We start from the raw sequence: 18,446 nt of genomic DNA on the forward strand, positions 1-18,446 counted from the left end.
CTTGAAGAATGGATTATTTTTGGAGGAAGCAATGAAAAAGAATCTCAATTATCATTTTAACTAATTCTTATTGTGCAAGATAGGGTAATTTCCTAAATAACTCCTAACAACATCCAGACCATAAGTTACAGCATTTTTTCTGTATCTATTTGTTGAAAGGTGTCAAAATGCCTTTCTTTCGAAGATTCGATTTTCCCGCTGGGAGAGCTCCGGCACAAGGATACGGACAACTGCTTGAAAGCTGGATCTTTTTATTTTTCAGGAAGGTGGAGAACAGTGAGAAGTCTGCGTTCCTGGGCTAGCTAGCTTCTTATGGTAAGTCCCTGGTTTTTTATACCCTTTTCTCCCTTTGTAAGTTGATTTTGTGTGAGTGTTTGTATTTGTGCCGAATTTTTCAAATCCTATTTGAGTTTGTCTTTATTTACGCCGGAGGGCGAACTTCGCAGGGTGCGGAAGGCAACTTCGTGGGGTGGCCAAATTGTATTATTGGTTTTCTGTAATCTCTTTTAGCTTTAAGATAGTTTTTCATATTTGTTCTGTGGCAATCTCCTGTCTGTCCCTTTTGTAATTTATATATTTTTTCTTTTGTCTGTTTGTTTTGCTTATTTGGTATGTCCTGTGTTTGTAAGGGTTTTCTAAATTATCTTTTGTTTCCTTTTCCTATTTGTCTAGTTTTCTTAATTGCTTAGGCTTTTGTCTATAGGGATTCTTTAATACTTTTTATTTGATTCCTTTTCCTAGTTTGTTTTCTGGCTGACCTGATGTTTCCCTTAGGCTTTTCCTGTTAGACAGTTACTTAATGAATGTTGATAATTAATAAATGTTAATTGATATGTTAGAGAACCAATAAAAAGTAAGATTACTTATTACTAAAAATCAATCAATCGACTAGATAATCAATGATACATTATTAAATCTCTATCAGTTCAATGAATCGGTAAATTAGTGGTCATTTAACAATTAATTATTATATTGTTAGGTGATAAATCAATTTTAGACAAATTGCTTAATCAGTATAGCCAATATCACACCAATTAATCAATTTTAATAATCAATTTATCAATTATTCAAATCACTTTAATCAAATAATTTCGCTAAGCAACAAGCCTAATTAATTACATTAATCACTAATCACACTGGTCAATTAAATTCACTAAATCACTGATTTTACTAATCAAATAGTTCACAAGAATTGCTGATCATTTACACTAATCAGTAATCACACTATATGCACTAAACACTCTAATCACACTAATCAATAAAAACAACACATCAATTGATCATTTGATGAATATTAATTATTTTAAAGAAATTGATTTGGAGACATCATTATCTAATCTTTTTTTTTTTAATGAAAATTTTATTAATTTTCAATAAACAAACACATACAAACAAAACACAAAACATAAAAGCATAAAACTTCTTTTTGGAAAGCGGCTTAGTCCCGTGTTACATCTTTTTATACAGACATAAATCAAATTCATGCTCACATTATATACCATTTCATATCTTATTTATCTTTCTACATTTTCTATATAGCTTCTCCCCTCTTTTTTACTCTCTTAATTCTATCTTATTTATTCCATCTCAATTTAAATCATTATGCTTGTATCATTTGTCTGTTCTATTTCAATTATCTATTATCTTTTCTCATTAACACAAAATTTCTCCTGTAATCACTGATTGAAGTATGATGCCTTTATATCTTTCGCCTAAATTTAACACTTAAAATAATATATAGTTTCCATTCTGATTCTGCTTAGTACATTCTAAAGCTACATACTATATTTTAAAATAGGAAAATGATAAGTTTATAATATAATTAAAACAATAATCCATAGCAAATTAAACTCTATCATTAAATCTTAAGCATTTTACACATTCCTTTTAATATTTTATCCCATTTTATAATCATATAGTGTTCCAGTTTTCTAACATTATTTCAAATACAAATACAACAATACAATCTTATGTACTTTTACAGAATCTCTTTTAAAATTATATTTTTACCCATTATCTCTGAATAAATCCTGTTTCTTTACATCTTGTTTCAAACCTTTAGAACTTCTCTTCCTTTCCCCCCCTCCTTTCTTCTCCAATCTAGCCTTTCTACCCCCCCCATCTCTTGATCCTCCACCCTCTTAATCTCCACCCTCTTCTATATTCCACTTTTCTGTTGCTTTCTGTATCAATTTTTCACCTTATTTTTCCCTTTTTGGATTGTTTTTTTAAGTCTTAAATTCTCCATTCTCTTTCCCCTCTTTCCCTTTTCTTCCCCAACTAAAGTTATTTGTTCATTAAAGATGGCTTCTTCTTCATCATCCCAGCCTTCTTGTTCTTGTAATTGCTGATAGGTAGAAATCGCCATTTCTAAAAAATGAAAAACAGATCCAGAAGAGCCCTTCCCTTCTTGTTCCTCTTCTTTTAGCTTTTTGAATTCCATTTTCAGTTCATCAACAAGTAATGCCATAGTGAAAAAGTTTTTAAAACAACCCAAAAGTTTTTAGTCTTTCAAATAATAATTTCCAAAGATCCCAAAGTCACCAAACAGTCCAAATATACACAGTCTGTTTCATTTAGCACTTTCTTTTTTTTATACTTTCTCTTCCTGGGGTACAGTTCAATTGTAAAGTTCCAAAATGTATCTTTTAGAAGTCTTGTTACAATTTAACTCTAGTCTTATAAGTTCCAAGCAGCCTCCTCCAGCAAAAATCTTAATGTTAATTCTTTTCCTCTCCCTTCCCACTTATAGCAAAGAGTAAAAAAAAAAAAAATCTTTTTCAATGTTCAGAAATCTTTAATGTCCCCTTGGCTTTAACTTTCAAATTTAATTACCTGCTGTTGCCAGAACGGGTTTTTCCGATTTCCATCTTCTATCACCATAAGGAAGGAAAGTGAGAAAAAACAAACTTTCCCTTTTAACTTTCATCCGCCGCTTTTCCCAATCTTCTTTGGGAACGATGTATCTTTGATGAAATTAAGATTCCAGGGTATTTAAATGCTACTTATTATCCCGGTCAGCCAGAACTTTCACTTTTTCAGCTTCCTCCTGCACATTCTTATCCGAATGCAAGCTTCTTTGTGGCGGCCATTGCTGACCACCGCTCCACCACCTTCAGAAAAGGGAGTTAAGCCAGCTGAGGGGGGGTTGCGATTCTGCCGGACCCCTGCTGGATCTCCTCTATCTTCAGGTACCTCTATGGGGTAACTATTAGCCCCCAAATCCAGCTGGATCGGGGTCACTCCAGCAGCGAGCACAGCAGAAACCGTGCACGATCGCATATTCCTGCTGCCGCCAAAGTCTTACAAACCGGAAGTCCATCATTATGTAATCTTTGATATAGATCTTGAGGTAGAAAGTTATAAGTCTTGAGATAATGAAAGTAATGAAGTAGTATTGAGAGTCAGCAAGTAAAGGGTTATGGTTTTGCAAGCTGATGCTAATATCTGATAATAGGTTTGTTACCCCTAATAAACTCTTTTCCTCTTTTCCTAGGCTGGAGAAACAGCAGTTTCTTTGTGTCAAACAGGTTTTAAAACATGAACAGAGGAAACGTTTTCAAGTCCCACTTAAACTGCTTCCCTCTTTTCTCTTGAAAACAATCAGTGAGCAAGGGTTTACACTCTCTTTCTTGTTTTGCAAATTGAGTTTTTGAGATAGCAAAGATGCAAAGATGCTGAAGGGGGGATCTCTGACCTCTTCTCTTTGAATTTAAACAAGTTTGTGGCTCAGACAGAGAAAATAATTCAGGGAGAGAATTCAGGCAATCTGATTTCTTATAACTTTGCTTTGATTTATTGCTGCTGCTATCTGATCTGCTGGGGACACTCATTGTAAAAAGTGTAGGTTTGGAACATGCTGAATAAGAGCAAAACACGCAGCTGACTCTGTCCAAAAAATGACTGGAAAACTCCTTAAAGTCTTGGTCTCTCTCTCCTCCCTCCTTGTTTCTCCCTGCCAGCTGTCTGATGTGAGTCTGGGGAAACTTTGTGGGGAATATTAATGAAGACACATTGTCTGGCATGGAAGGTACTTTGATCAGCTGTGTGGGGAATTTAAATGAAGTTGAGTTGTTTGCGCTCCACTGGCTCCAAGTGATCCAGTTCAAGAGCTCCACTGGTGTGGTTAATAGGGCTTGATGGAAAGAGCTTCACTTCTCTGGGGAAGGAGAGAAGGGGTTTGGATCGGCTAGCAGGAGCTCCACCGGCGTGATTAGGGTCCCAGGGCTTCGGAATCCAATGTTTTGGGGCTTGTTTTTTGGGGGCTTGTTTTTTTCTTTCAATTTCTTTTTTAGGCAATTTCTCTGACACAGTAATATCACATGATGAACTACTTTCTCTTTGTGAGTTGCTCCCTGTGGTTGAGATCAGGTCTAAAAACAATGATGTAGCATTTTGCCAAGAATATGCACCCCAGTAAAGCAGCACTGGATGACAAGATGGAGAAGACCTCCACAGCTACCATGGTTTTTCCTTTTGTGCTCAGATAGGCTGGAAAGAAGGAGATCCACACACTGCAAAAAGCCAACATGCTGAAGGTGATGAACTTGGCTTCATTAAAACTGTCAGGTAATTTACGGGCAAGAAAAGCCACAATAAAGCTTGCAATGGTCAAGATACCCAGGTAGCCCAAGACACAGTAGAAGAAGAAAGCTGACCCCTCATTGCACTGTAAAATCATTTCTTGGAGCTCTGAGTGCATGTCCAATTCAGGGAATGGAGGAGATGTTGACAACCAAAGAATACATATACATACTTGGAACAGGGAGCAGGAAAGAACAGTACAAAAAGCCAATCTATTCCCCACCCATTTCCTCATCTGAGATCCTGGTTTAGTGGCCACAAAGGCAACAACCACTATGATGGTTTTGGCCAGGACACTAGAAATGGCCACTGAGAAAGTGATGCCAAACATTGATTGTTGGAGAAGGCAGGTCACTTTGCCAGGCTGGCCAATGAAAAAGAAAGAGGAGAGAAAACAGAGCAAAAGAGAGACAAGGAGGGTGTAGGTTATGGACCGGTTGTTGGCTTTGACAATAGGTGTATTCCTGTACTTAATAAATGTTCCAAGTACCCATGATGTCAAGAAGAAGAAACCAAGTGCTGCTGAGGCTAAACCAATTCCTAAGGTTGCTTCAAAAGTTAGAAAAACCAGCAGTTTCAGGATACATCCTTTTTTTTCTTTATTTGGATAATGATCTTCTGAACATTCAAAACAATCTTCCATATCTGGAAACAAAATGAAGGATATTTTTTTTTTCATCTGGGCATTCCATATGGGGTGATTGGTGCTCTCTCAACTTGCTTGTTTCCTTGCAGACATTTTATTACCCTAACTACCTAATACCATCAGTGCTAGTCAGGACTGCTGTTTACTGTCAGTTTATATTCTGATGTCTTGCCTGTCTGTATGGGTAGGGGCAGTCTTAGAGATTCTTTGGTTGGGCTCTTTATTGATGGCTCTTTGGCAGTTTCTTGATTGGGATATTGTTTACTTGATAGTTGGTCTGATTAACTTTGGAGTTAATCTATGTGAATCTGGGTGCTGATTACTGGTGGAGAGCTTCTGGAGTCCTTCATGTCTTCTTAATGTTGAGGGATACATTCTACCAGTTTTCTGTCTTTTTGTCCCACATAGTGGTTGTTGGAATCCTTGCATTGCATGTTGTAGGTGACTCCTGCTTTTTCTTCTAGAGCTGCTGGGTCCTTTGTTTTGCTTAGAGTGTTTTGAAGGGGTTTAGTTAGCTAGTGGACTACACTGATTCCATTCAGTTGTATAGACTGTTGGTGGCTTTTGAGATATTATTGATGTATGGCCCCATATTTATTTTTAGGGTTACTGTTGATTGTGCTATACAGGGTTGAGTGGTCAGGGACATTTTATATAGTTATGTGACTATACATTTTGTTGGAATGTGTTGTATAGATGCTCCATTTTTTCTGCTATTCTAGGTTGTTGTAGTGTGTTTGGGCTCATTTAAATAAAATCCTTTCACTGGATACCCATACATCTAACAGCAAACAGCACTTCTTACTAGCCTTGATGATATTACCTATTTAGGGTAATGAAATATCTGCAAGAAAACAAGCAATCTCAGAGAGTACCAAGGATCACCTTATTAAGTTTAGGCATCCCAGTAGTTTATTAAAGTTTGCTTAAGTCTAATGAACAACCTACTCTCCAATAAACAATTTGGTTTCAGAAAAAAACTATCCTGTAATCTGCAACTCTTACACTGCAAAAACATATGGACGACACAACTCAGCCAGGGCAAAGCAATAGACGCAATCTACATAGACTTCTGTAAAGCCTTTGATTCAGTGGTACACGACAAACTACTCCTAAAAATAAAATCCTATGGTATCTCTGGACAACTGAATAACTGGATAGAAGCATTCCTGGCAAACAGACAACAAATGGTCAAAATTGGAAGCATCCTATCAAATTCTGTACCTGTCAATAGTGGTGTCCCCCAAGGCAGTGTTCTAGGACCAACTCTCTTCATACTCTACATAAATGACCTCTGTGATCATATTAAGAGCAATTGCGTTCTTTTCGCTGATGATGTAAAGCTGTTCAATACCACAGACAATACTGCTACCCTACAAAAAGACCTTGACTATGTATCAGAATGGTCAAACAAATGGCAACTTCAAATCTCAACAAATAAATGCTCTGTCTTACATATTGGCAAAAAAAATCAGAAAATAAAATACAAGCTGAATAGTCAAGATCTTGTTGATGACCCAAGCTCTGTAAAGGACCTTGGAATACTCACCTCTAATGATCTAAGTGCTAGAGCCCACTGCAACTACATAGCCAAAAAGGCATTAAGAGTTGTTAACCTAATCCTACGTAGCTTTTTCTCTGGTAATATCACACTACTAACCAGAGCATACAAAACATTTGCTAGACCAATACTCGAATACAGTTCATCAGTCTGGAACCCACATTACGTATCTGATATTAGCACAATTGAGAAAGTCCAGAAATATTTCACAAGAAGAGTTCTCCACCCTCTACTCGTTGTAGAATACCTTATGCCACCAGACTTGAAATTCTAGAACTAGAAAACCTTGAATTATGCCGTCTTTGGTCTGATTTAAGCATGGTATATAAAATCATACATTGCAATGTCCTCCCTGTCAATGAATACTTCAGCTTCAACCATAACAACACAAGAGCACACAATAGATACAAACTCAAAGTTAACCGCACCAAACTTGATTGCAGGAAATACGACTTCAGCAATAGAGTGGTCAATGTCTGGGATACTCTACCCGACTCTGTAGTTTCTTCCCAAACCCCAAAAACTTTAACCTTAGACTGTCTACTATTGACCTCACCCCTTTCCTAAGAGGTCTGTAGGGGCGTGCATAAGCGCACCAACGTGCCTACCGTCCCTGTCCTATTGTTTCTCTTATTCTTCTTTTATTTTTCTTATATGTACCCATTTCATGTATTCACAACTATGTATACACTTATACTTATTATCTTGTAAACAATTGGCAAATCAAATAAATAAATAAATAAATAAAAATAAAAATAAAATATGGTAGAATTCCTACCCTACCATTTTGATTTGAAATCTTCCCTTCTGGGCATGGAACACAGTCATAGCAGCAGAATTGATCCCCCTCAATCCTTTTCTTCCAGGATCCAGGGAAACAAGGGTCATTGCAACGAGAAAGTGGAAGGACCTGGTGATAACCACAGAAGGTTTTGAAATTGGAGATATTTAACAGAGTTTGTAATTTTATTCCTTTATGGAGGGGGATGATAATTTGTTTGCCAAAGGATAGATAAAAGGATAGATGTAGGAATTTTAAAAAAGTAGAAATTAGATGTCAAGCCATTTTAGTTAGGCTTAATATATATTCTTTTTCTTACTTTCTCTGTGGCAGTCCTGGGGGGAAGGGTTTATGGCTTGCCACATTCCTAAGGGGTGAGGAGTGGAGAAAAAGAGAGTTTTTTGACTGGGTGAGTATCCTTCTCATGGAAAACAAGCTGTCCGTGCTGGGGCCCCGTGAGGTAGAGATTTATACACCAAGTAACGTTGAATTACTTCTATTGGACAATGTGACTTTGGGGGTTTGTTTCTAACTTTTAATATTGTGGGGTAATTCTGGGTTGTGTCAGATCTGAAATTACCCTGGACTATGCCAATTTGATGCTTTCCTAAATAATTTGCTTTGGAAGATGGATTTTGGTTTTCTTTTTATATGGATTTCATCACTTGCAAACCTGACATTAGAATGATTTGAAAAATTTCCTGTTTGAAAGTCAGGGTGAGCAAATAATAATAATGAGAACAGGATTTTGTATTGTAATATCACTTTGTCAATTTAATGAGTATTTGTTCATCAACCACATTTGTTTCTTTAAAATCCAGAAATCAGATTTTGAAAGAGACTAGGGATCATAATGGATTAAGGCATGGTCAATTCACTTATTCAATACCTGGTTCAAAGCCGGATTCCAGACAATCACATCTTCATCAATAAATAATTCCTTCCCTTTTGGAGCCTGTAAATCCAGCTTTCCAACTCTAACTCTCTGAAAAGATCTGTTTGGAAAAGTGATCAAGTTGGTGATGTCGAATCCACCTTTTGCTTCACCTTTCTCATTCAGGAACATTCTCTCTCCAGCTGAATTGTTGAAAGAAATGCCTTGAAGAAATGAATGGAGCTACTCGAAACAGAATGGAAGAAATAGACAGTTGAAAGCAAGCACAGAGAAGGACAACATATTCAAATTTCATTCAATCATTCTTCATATTCCAATAACTATTATTAAACATGTACACTTAGAAATTTGATAATCCATATTGCATGGAAAAGTACATGTCCACTCCATTATTTGTTTGATATTATTTTAAGGAAAATTGGGAATGAACTGAAGCACAGTGAAAATAAGCTTTTGGAATTCTGCAAAGTGCTTTATGTTTTATGTCCACTACTTAAAAACTAATTCAAGATAGAGCATATATATTTCATCATTGGTACAAAACTATTTGAAAGTCCAGTTAATTTCTTTTAACCAATATTTTAGAATCTGAGACTTAAGCATTCTTTCATAGATAAATGAGAATCAAAGACTATTGCAACCATAGAGTTGTTTCAAACTATGCTTGCCAAATATAAGAAGGACCACTACTTCATTGCTCTAAACCTCTGATAGGGACAGAAAGTTAAACTTTGAAAAGTTCAAGAGCCACACAAAAATCTTAGAGAATTGATTCTTTTGGGAAGAGATAGTAAAAAGTAATGTAAATTATTGTTTAAACTAACTCTTATTGTGTAATCTATGGTGACTTATTAAATAATTCCTATCGGCACCTAAAGTATGATTTTTATTTTAGTTCTGGATGATCAGAAGAGCAGAATACCTGAATGAAAAATAACAACACAGACCAGTTTTCTGTATCTGTTTTATACAGTACAACATAATTTCTATATTTTTCTCAAATATAAGTTTATTCTACATGCGGAAAATATTAAGACTTTCCAGAATGGGTTTAAAACATAATTCTACATCAAATTGTTCATTGAGATAAAAGAGTCTATTTCAAAGAGAATACCTGCCAAGCCTGCAGATTTCGAAGATCAGTTTTTAAATCCATCACAGTTTTCCTCCAATTGAACCCCGACATGTGTAGAGCCTGCAAAGCATGAGCCACAGCATGAACAGCATTGTAGATGCTGTAGCATTGTCCAGTCATTTCCATTTCAAATAGAGGTGCAGGAAGATCCTCCAGCTTCATCTCCCCAGTGCACTGCCTATAGTCCATTCCTTGTAATTCTGGTTTTGGAAATAAACAATCAAATGACTGTTCCCAAATATTCTGCCGAAACCCATCTCTGTAGTCTGAAAGATGATTTATGGTCTGAAGAAATTCCTTGAAACTTGCAACTGCTGTTGAATGAACAGTGAAGGAAATAGCCCCATTGTACATCTTTAGATCCCATTTGATTTGAATGCCTGCTAATACAAAATCAATCTGTGCAGTCATAACCCACACCCTTCTTAATAATGCAGTTTCTTTGCTTTCAGGATCTACCATAAATGTTGCAAATCTTAGCCATATAATTGTCCAGGCTTCTCCATAGACAAGAAACACATTGGCTTTGCTATTTATCATATTAATAGAAATAATGGAGATTATTGATCAAGTCTTTCTATAAATGCTGAGCAGATTCCATTCTCTGAAAGTAAGTGCTCCATTTTCTGTAAGAAATTTTCTCCATTGTTGTTATCAACAGAAAATATCCCAATCCACGTCCACCTGAAATGATGAAGCAGTTGGACAATCCCAATGTACTGATGGTGCTCTTTGGGGACCATGAAGTAAAGTGAAGAGAGCTTACTGGTCTGAAATTCCTCTTGGGCTAATGAGCCATATGTCAGCTAAAAATAAATCCAGTAGTATCTTTTAGAGTCTTTAGATTAAATTTAATTTTCATATCTTTTTACCATATTAAATATATCCAAGGAACATTTTCCTCTATAATTCTTTTAAGAATATAGTAACAAATTTCTTGGACTAGAAGACTCCAAGGTCCTTTCCAACTCTGTTACTCTAAGGATGTTCTCATTGCATGAAAATATTTTAAACATATGTACTAGATCAATTGTTTTAAGAGAAGCCATTCAAGTCTTCCCTCAGGTATGGATTGAACCTTGATGCTCACTTCCTGTAACTGGCATTGTTGTTTCAGATAAGAGTGAACCTTAAGCCATTCAGAACATCTTAGCAGAGACCTTAAGCCATACGCAGAACATCTTAACCTAAGGCTTAAACCTAAGCCTAATGTTTGATGCCCATTAATTATTCCATAACAACCATTAAGAGTTTCATGCTCAACCCTTAAGAACTTACTTCTGGAATCTTGAAGAATTCTATAATTTCAGCTATATAAAATGATGTGACAAAGTCCAGTCCCCCAATGATAGCCATGAGATTCTTCTGGTGATCACATTTGTAGTTTGGGACAAATTCTTGGGATTTAAAAAAGTAGGTCCAGAGTGGCGCGATAGGTCATTCTTGAATTGCAGTAACTGTCATAGATGTGGAATCCCAGAGTGATGTTAGGTAAGATCTGGGAGTCCTCATTGATCTCCTTCACAGCAAAGGCCAAGGCAAGGATGTGCTGGTAGAATTTGATTATTACACTGCAAATCGATTTAAACATCCACATTGAAAAATGAAGTTGATAAATTCTCATGCAGTGGCATCATTTCTATATGAAATAAAAAACATTTCTTTCTCTGAGGAAGATAGGAAAGTAATAGGTTTTCTAAAACACTGAACAATTTGTCCGCTGTTCAAATTTTTTCTTTTCTTCAGTATTTACATGATTTGCAATATCTGCTCCGAGAAATAAAAATAATGCTTTTTTTTTAATGGAACTTCATTTAGTTTCTAACTTTCTCCCCCAAATGCATATGAATATTTCCATCATGTATCAGTCATTTATTGTATGTATGTTTTGTTCAGAGTGACAATACAAACTTTTTTTAAAAAAAAAATTACCTAAGCTTACTAAATGTTCTTCAAAATATGTTTTACACCAATACATTCTTTGACAAACACTTCACCATAAAGTAAAGAGAAAAGATTTATTTTTCTGTAACTGAAAACATTTGAAAGATAGACTTAGATTAGATATGAAGACTGCATTTATACTTAGAGCCTTTTACTCTAATAAGGTATTTTTGAGAAACTGATTAAGATTAGGATTAGAAAAAGAAAAAGAATCCTTACTTTGGTTCATCATAAGATGTTATATAAGGATGTTCCTTAAAATTAATTTCATAAAGGTTGTAAAAGATGTGGGACACTATCCCACCAATGACAATGTCCCCAGGCTGATACCACTCATGTGGAACAAGGAAAGCATCATTTGCTGGGCAGCTCAGAGTCACTTATTGTCTTCCCCCAAAAATCAGGAGGAGCAACATCTTCCTTCTTAAAATGTCTGTCTTTTTTCATCATATCCTAAAGGAAAGGTTGTATTATTCCAATGGCTATTACAATAATTAATTCAAGGTTTATCTGAGAGTGCTCCTAATTAGAAAATCTACCATTGGGTATTTGGAGATCCATGAGAGTGCAAATTAATATCTTGAATAGCATCAGGATTTGAACAGATATAATGGCAGAGGAGAACAGAGGTAGGAAACTCATTGTTGTGACTCTGACGCACAGCTATTATTATCCTTTTGCCAATCCCTTTGGGTTCAAAATACATTGTTGTTGAATTGAAATAGCCTTCTGTGCATTCTTGGATGTTTTTGCCTAGTGAAGAAAATACGGTGACTCCTGTAGGAGATAATTATTTTGTTTATGATGAAAGAATAAAGGTCTGACTTTTAAATGCTTTTTGAAATGCACAATTACTAATAAATTGTACAGGGGGAATTTGCAGTACAAAATACATTTTTGAAATTTATGTTGTGTTTTTTACAATGAATGTTAAATGCAGTTCACCTTTGTATACTATCAACATGTTTAGACATTTTGGCATTTCCTCATTTTAAGGAGTTTTCCATTCTTTCCAGATTCCCCTACAATAGAAGGTGACAACTCTTTGTTTCCACATCATACTGTAGCAAGTTAGCACTTACCCCTCTCCTAGAAGAATGAAACATTTTAGAAATATAAGAAAGGCTGAATATTTCCCTAAAAGAAAATAAAAATCTTAAAGAACCAGAAACTGAGCTTCAGCTCCCTGAATACAAATAGCCTATCTACAAGACAAAAGGCCATCACCAGTCTGGAACCCACATTACGTATCTGATATTAGCACAATTGAGAAAGTCCAGAAATATTTCACAAGAAGAGTTCTCCACTCCTCTACTCGTTGTAGAATACCTTATGCCACCAGACTTGAAATTCTAGAACTAGAAAACCTTGAATTATGCCGTCTTTTGGTCTGATTTAAGCATGGTATATAAAATCATACATTGCAATGTCCTCCCTGTCAATGAATACTTCAGCTTCAACCATAACAACACAAGAGCACACAATAGATACAAACTCAAAGTTAACCGCACCAAACTTGATTGCAGGAAATACGACTTCAGCAATAGAGTGGTCAATGTCTGGGATACTTTCTACCCGACTCTGTAGTTTCTTCCCCAAACCCCAAAAACTTTAACCTTAGACTGTCTACTATTGACCTCACCCCTTTCCTAAGAGGTCTGTAGGGGCGTGCATAAGCGCACCAACGTGCCTACCGTCCCTGTCCTATTGTTTCTCTTATTCTTCTTTATTTTTCTTATATGTACCCATTTCATGTATTCACAACTATGTATACACTTATACTTATTATCTTGTAAACAATTGGCAAATCAAATAAATAAATAAATAAATAAAAATAAAAATAAAATATGGTAGAATTCCTACCCTACCATTTTGATTTGAAATCTTCCCTTCTGGGCATGGAACACAGTCATAGCAGCAGAATTGATCCCTCAATCCTTTTCTTCCAGGATCCAGGGAAACAAGGGTCATTGCAACGAGAAAGTGGAAGGACCTGGTGATAACCACAGAAGGTTTTGAAATTGGAGATATTTAACAGAGTTTGTAATTTTATTCCTTTATGGAGGGGGATGATAATTTGTTTGCCAAAGGATAGATAAAAGGATAGATGTAGGAATTTTAAAAAGTAGAAATTAGATGTCAAGCCATTTTAGTTAGGCTTAATATATATTCTTTTTCTTACTTTCTCTGTGGCAGTCCTGGGGGAAGGGTTTATGGCTTGCCACATTCCTAAGGGGTGAGGAGTGAGAAAAAGAGAGTTTTTTGACTGGGTGAGTATCCTTCTCATGGAAAACAAGCTGTCCGTGCTGGGGCCCCGTGAGGTAGAGATTTATACACCAAGTAACGTTGAATTACTTCTATTGGACAATGTGACTTTGGGGGTTTGTTTCTAACTTTTAATATTGTGGGGTAATTCTGGGTTGTGTCAGATCTGAAATTACCCTGGACTATGCCAATTTGATGCTTTCCTAAATAATTTGCTTTGGAAGATGGATTTGGTTTTCTTTTTATATGGATTTCATCACTTGCAAACCTGACATTAGAATGATTTGAAAAATTTCCTGTTTGAAAGTCAGGGTGAGCAAATAATAATAATGAGAACAGGATTTTGTATTGTAATATCACTTTGTCAATTTAATGAGTATTTGTTCATCAACCACATTTGTTTCTTTAAAATCCAGAAATCAGATTTTGAAAGAGACTAGGATCATAATGGATTAAGGCATGGTCAATTCACTTATTCAATACCTGGTTCAAAGCCGGATTCCAGACAATCACATCTTCATCAATAAATAATTCCTTCCCTTTTGGAGCCTGTAAATCCAGCTTTCCAACCTAACTCTCTGAAAAGATCTGTTTGGAAAAGTGATCAAGTTGGTGATGTCGAATCCACCTTTTGCTTCACCTTTCTCATTCAGGAACATTCTCTCCAGCTGAATTGTTGAAAGAAATGCCTTGAAGAAATGAATGGAGCTACTCGAAACAGAATGGAAGAAATAGACAGTTGAAAGCAAGCACAGAGAAGGACAACATATTCAAATTTCATTCAATCATTCTTCATATTCCAATAACTATTATTAAACATGTACACTTAGAAATTTGATAATCCATATTGCATGGAAAAGTACATGTCCACTCCATTATTTGTTTGATATTATTTTAAGGAAAGTTGGGAATGAACTGAAGCACAGTGAAAATAAGCTTTTGGAATTCTGCAAAGTGCTTTATGTTTTATGTCCACTACTTAAAAAACTAATTCAAGATAGAGCATATATATTTCATCATTGGTACAAAACTATTTGAAAGTCCAGTTAATTTCTTTTAACCAATATTTTAGAATCTGAGACTTAAGCATTCTTTCATAGATAAATGAGAATCAAAGACTATTGCAACCATAGAGTTGTTTCAAACTATGCTTGCCAAATATAAGAAGGACCACTACTTCATTGCTCTAAACCTCTGATAGGGACAGAAAGTTAAACTTTGAAAAGTTCAAGAGCCACACAAAAAATCTTAGAGAATTGATTCTTTTGGGAAGAGATAGTAAAAAGTAATGTAAATTATTGTTTAAACTAACTCTTATTGTGTAATCTATGGTGACTTATTAAATAATTCCTATCGGCACCTAAAGTATGATTTTTATTTTAGTTCTGGATGATCAGAAGAGCAGAATACCTGAATGAAAAATAACAACACAGACCAGTTTTCTGTATCTGTTTTATACAGTACAACATAATTTCTATATTTTTCTCAAATATAAGTTTATTCTACATGCGGAAAATATTAAGACTTTCCAGAATGGGTCCAAAACATAATTCTACATCAAACTGTTCATTGAGATAAAAGAGTCCATTTCAAAGAGAATACCTGCCAAGCCTGCAGATTTGAAAGATCAGTTTTTTTATCCATCACAGTTTTTCTCCTATTGAACCCCGACATGTGTAGAGCCTGCAAAGCATGAGCCATAGCATGAACAGCATTGTAGATGCTGTAGCATTGTCCAGTCATTTCCATTTCAAATAGAGGTGCAGGAAGATCCTCCAGCTTCATCTCCCCAGTGCACTGCCTATAGTCCATTCCTTGTAATTCTGGTTTTGGAAATAAACAATCAAATGACTGTTCCCAAATATTCTGCCGAAACCCATCTCTGTAGTCTGAAAGATGATTTATGGTCTGAAGAAATTCCTTGAAACTTGCAACTGCTGTTGAATGAACAGTGAAGGAAATAGCCCCATTGTACATCTTTAGATCCCATTTGATTTGAATGCCTGCTAATATAAAATCAATCTGTGCAGTCATAACCCACACCCTTCTTAATAATGCAGTTTCCTTGCTTTCAGGATCTACCATAAATGTTGCAAATCTTAGCCATATAATTGTCCAGGCTTCTCCATAGACAAGAAACACATTGGCTTTGCTATTTATCATATTAATAGAAATAATGGAGATTATTTGAAAAAATTATGTGAATCTTTCCATGTGGAGTTGTTGATCAAGTCTTTCTATAAATGCTGAGCAGATTCCATTCTCTGAAAGTAAGTGCTCCATTTTCTGTAAGAAATTTTCTCCATTGTTGTTATCAACAGAAAATATCCCAATCCACGTCCACCTGAAATGATGAAGCAGTTGGACAATCCCAATGTACTGATGGTGCTCTTTGGGGACCATGAAGTAAAGTGAAGAGAGCTTACTGGTCTGAAATTCCTCTTGGGCTAATGAGCCATATGTCAGCTAAAAGTAAATCCAGTAGTATCCTTTAGAATCTTTAGATTAAATTTAATTTTCATATCTTGTTACCATATTAAATATATCCAAGGAACATTTTTCCTCTATAACTCTTTTAAGAATATAGTAACAAATTTCTTGGACTAGAAGATCTCCAAGGTCCTTTCCAACTCTGTTACTCTAAGGATGTTCACATTGCATGAAAATATTTTAAACACATGTACTAGATCAATTGTTTTAAGAGAAGCCATTCAAGTCTTCCCTCAGGTATGGATTGAACCTTGATGCTCACTTCCTGTAACTGGCATTGTTGTTTCAGATAAGAGTGAACCTTAAGCCATTCAGAACATCTTAGCAGAGACCTTAAGCCATGCAGAACATCTTAACCTAAGGCTTAAACCTAAGCCTAATGTTTGATGCCCATTAATTTAATTATTCCATAACAACCATTAAGAGTTTCATGCTCAACCCCTTAAGAACTTACTTCTGGAATCTTGAAGAATTCTATAATTTCAGCTATATAAAATGATGTGACAAAGTCCAGTCCCCCAATGATAGCCATGAGATTCTTCTGGTGATCACATTTGTAGTTTGGGACAAATTCTTGGGATTTAAAAAGTAGGTCCAGAGTGGTGCGATAGGTCATTCTTGAATTGCAGTAACTGTCATAGATGTGGAATCCCAGAGTGATGTTAGGTAAGATCTGGGAGTTTTCATTGATCTCCTTCACAGCAAAGGCCAAGGCAAGGATGTGCTGGTAGAATTTGATTATTACACTGCAAATGATTTAAACATCCCCATTGAAAAATAAAGTTGATAAATTCTCATGCAGTGGCATCATTTCTATATGAAATAAAAAACATTTCTTTCTCTGAGGAAGATAGGAAAGTAATAGGTTTTCTAAAACACTGAACAATTTGTCCGCTGTTCAAATTTTCTTTTCTTCAGTATTTACATGATTTGCAATATCTGCTCCGAGAAATAAAAATAATGCTTTTTTTAATGGAACTTCATTTAGTTTCTAACTTTCCCCCCCCAAATGCATATGAATATTTCCATCGTGTATCAGTCATTTATTGTATGTATGTTTTGTTCAGAGTGACAATACAAACTTTTTTTAAAAAAAAAAATTACCTTAAGCTTACTAAATGTTCTTCAAAATATGTTTTACACCAATACATTCTTTGACAAACACTTCACCATAAAGTAAAGAGAAAAGATTTATTTTTCTGTAACTGAAAACATTTGAAAGATAGACTTAGATTAGATATGAAGACTGCATTTATACTTAGAGCCTTTTACTCTAATAAGGTATTTTTGAGAAACTGATTAAGATTAGGATTAGAAAAAGAAAAAAGAATCCTTACTTTGGTTCATCATAAGATGTTATATAAGGATGTTCCTTAAAATTAATTTCATAAAGGTTGTAAAAGATGTGGGACACTATCCCACCAATGACAATGTCCCCAGGCTGATACCACTCATGTGGAACAAGGAAAGCATCACTTGCTGGGCAGCTCAGAGTCACTATTGTCTTCCCCCCAAAAATCAGGAGGAGCAACATCTTCCCTCTTGAAAATGTCTGTCTTTTTCATCATATCCTAAAGGAAAGGTTGTATTATTCCAATGGCTATTACAATAATTAATTCAAGGTTGATCTGAGAGTGCTCCTAATTAGAAAATCTACCATTGGGTATTTGGAGATCCATGAGAGTGCAAATTAATATCTTGAATAGCATCAGGATTTGAACAGATATAATGGCAGAGGAGAACAGAGGCAGGAAACTCATTGCTGTGACTCTGACGCACAGCTATTATTATCCTTTTGCCAATCCCTTTGGGTTCAAAATACATTGTTGTTGAATTGAAATAGCCTTCTGTGCATTCTTGGATGTTTTTGCCTAGTGAAGAAAATACGGTGACTCCTGTAGGAGATAATTATTTTGTTTATGATGAAAGAATAAAGGTCTGACTTTTAAATGCTTTTTGAAATGCACAATTACTAATAAATTGTACAGGGGGGAATTTGCAGTACAAAATACACTTCTTTTTGAAATTTATGTTGTGTTTTTTACAATGAATGTTAAATGCAGTTCACCTTTGTATACTATCAACATGTTTAGACATTTTGGCATTTCCTCATTTTAAGGAGTTTTCCATTCTTTCCAGATTCCC

At 35.4% G+C, this 18,446-nt stretch overlaps 1 pseudogene across 1 annotated transcript; it reads right to left on the minus strand.

The window, feature by feature from the left end:
• Positions 1 to 4,258: 4,258 nt before the first annotated feature.
• Positions 4,259 to 18,003, minus strand: LOC113427820 (vomeronasal type-2 receptor 26-like; annotated as a pseudogene). The gene is made up of 6 exons (XR_015745613.1): positions 17,639 to 18,003; positions 16,756 to 17,047; positions 15,414 to 16,277; positions 8,462 to 8,689; positions 7,575 to 7,701; positions 4,259 to 5,229 (listed from the first exon to the last, which is right to left on the minus strand). The product of XR_015745613.1 is annotated as a vomeronasal type-2 receptor 26-like (transcript).
• Between the last annotated feature and the right edge of the window lie 443 nt (positions 18,004 to 18,446).

Source organism: Notechis scutatus, chromosome Z, assembly GCF_049901735.1.
Source record: "Notechis scutatus isolate UNSWTSFEM ecotype Mainland chromosome Z, rNotScu1.2, whole genome shotgun sequence".
NCBI classification, from domain to species: domain Eukaryota; kingdom Metazoa; phylum Chordata; class Lepidosauria; order Squamata; family Elapidae; genus Notechis; species Notechis scutatus.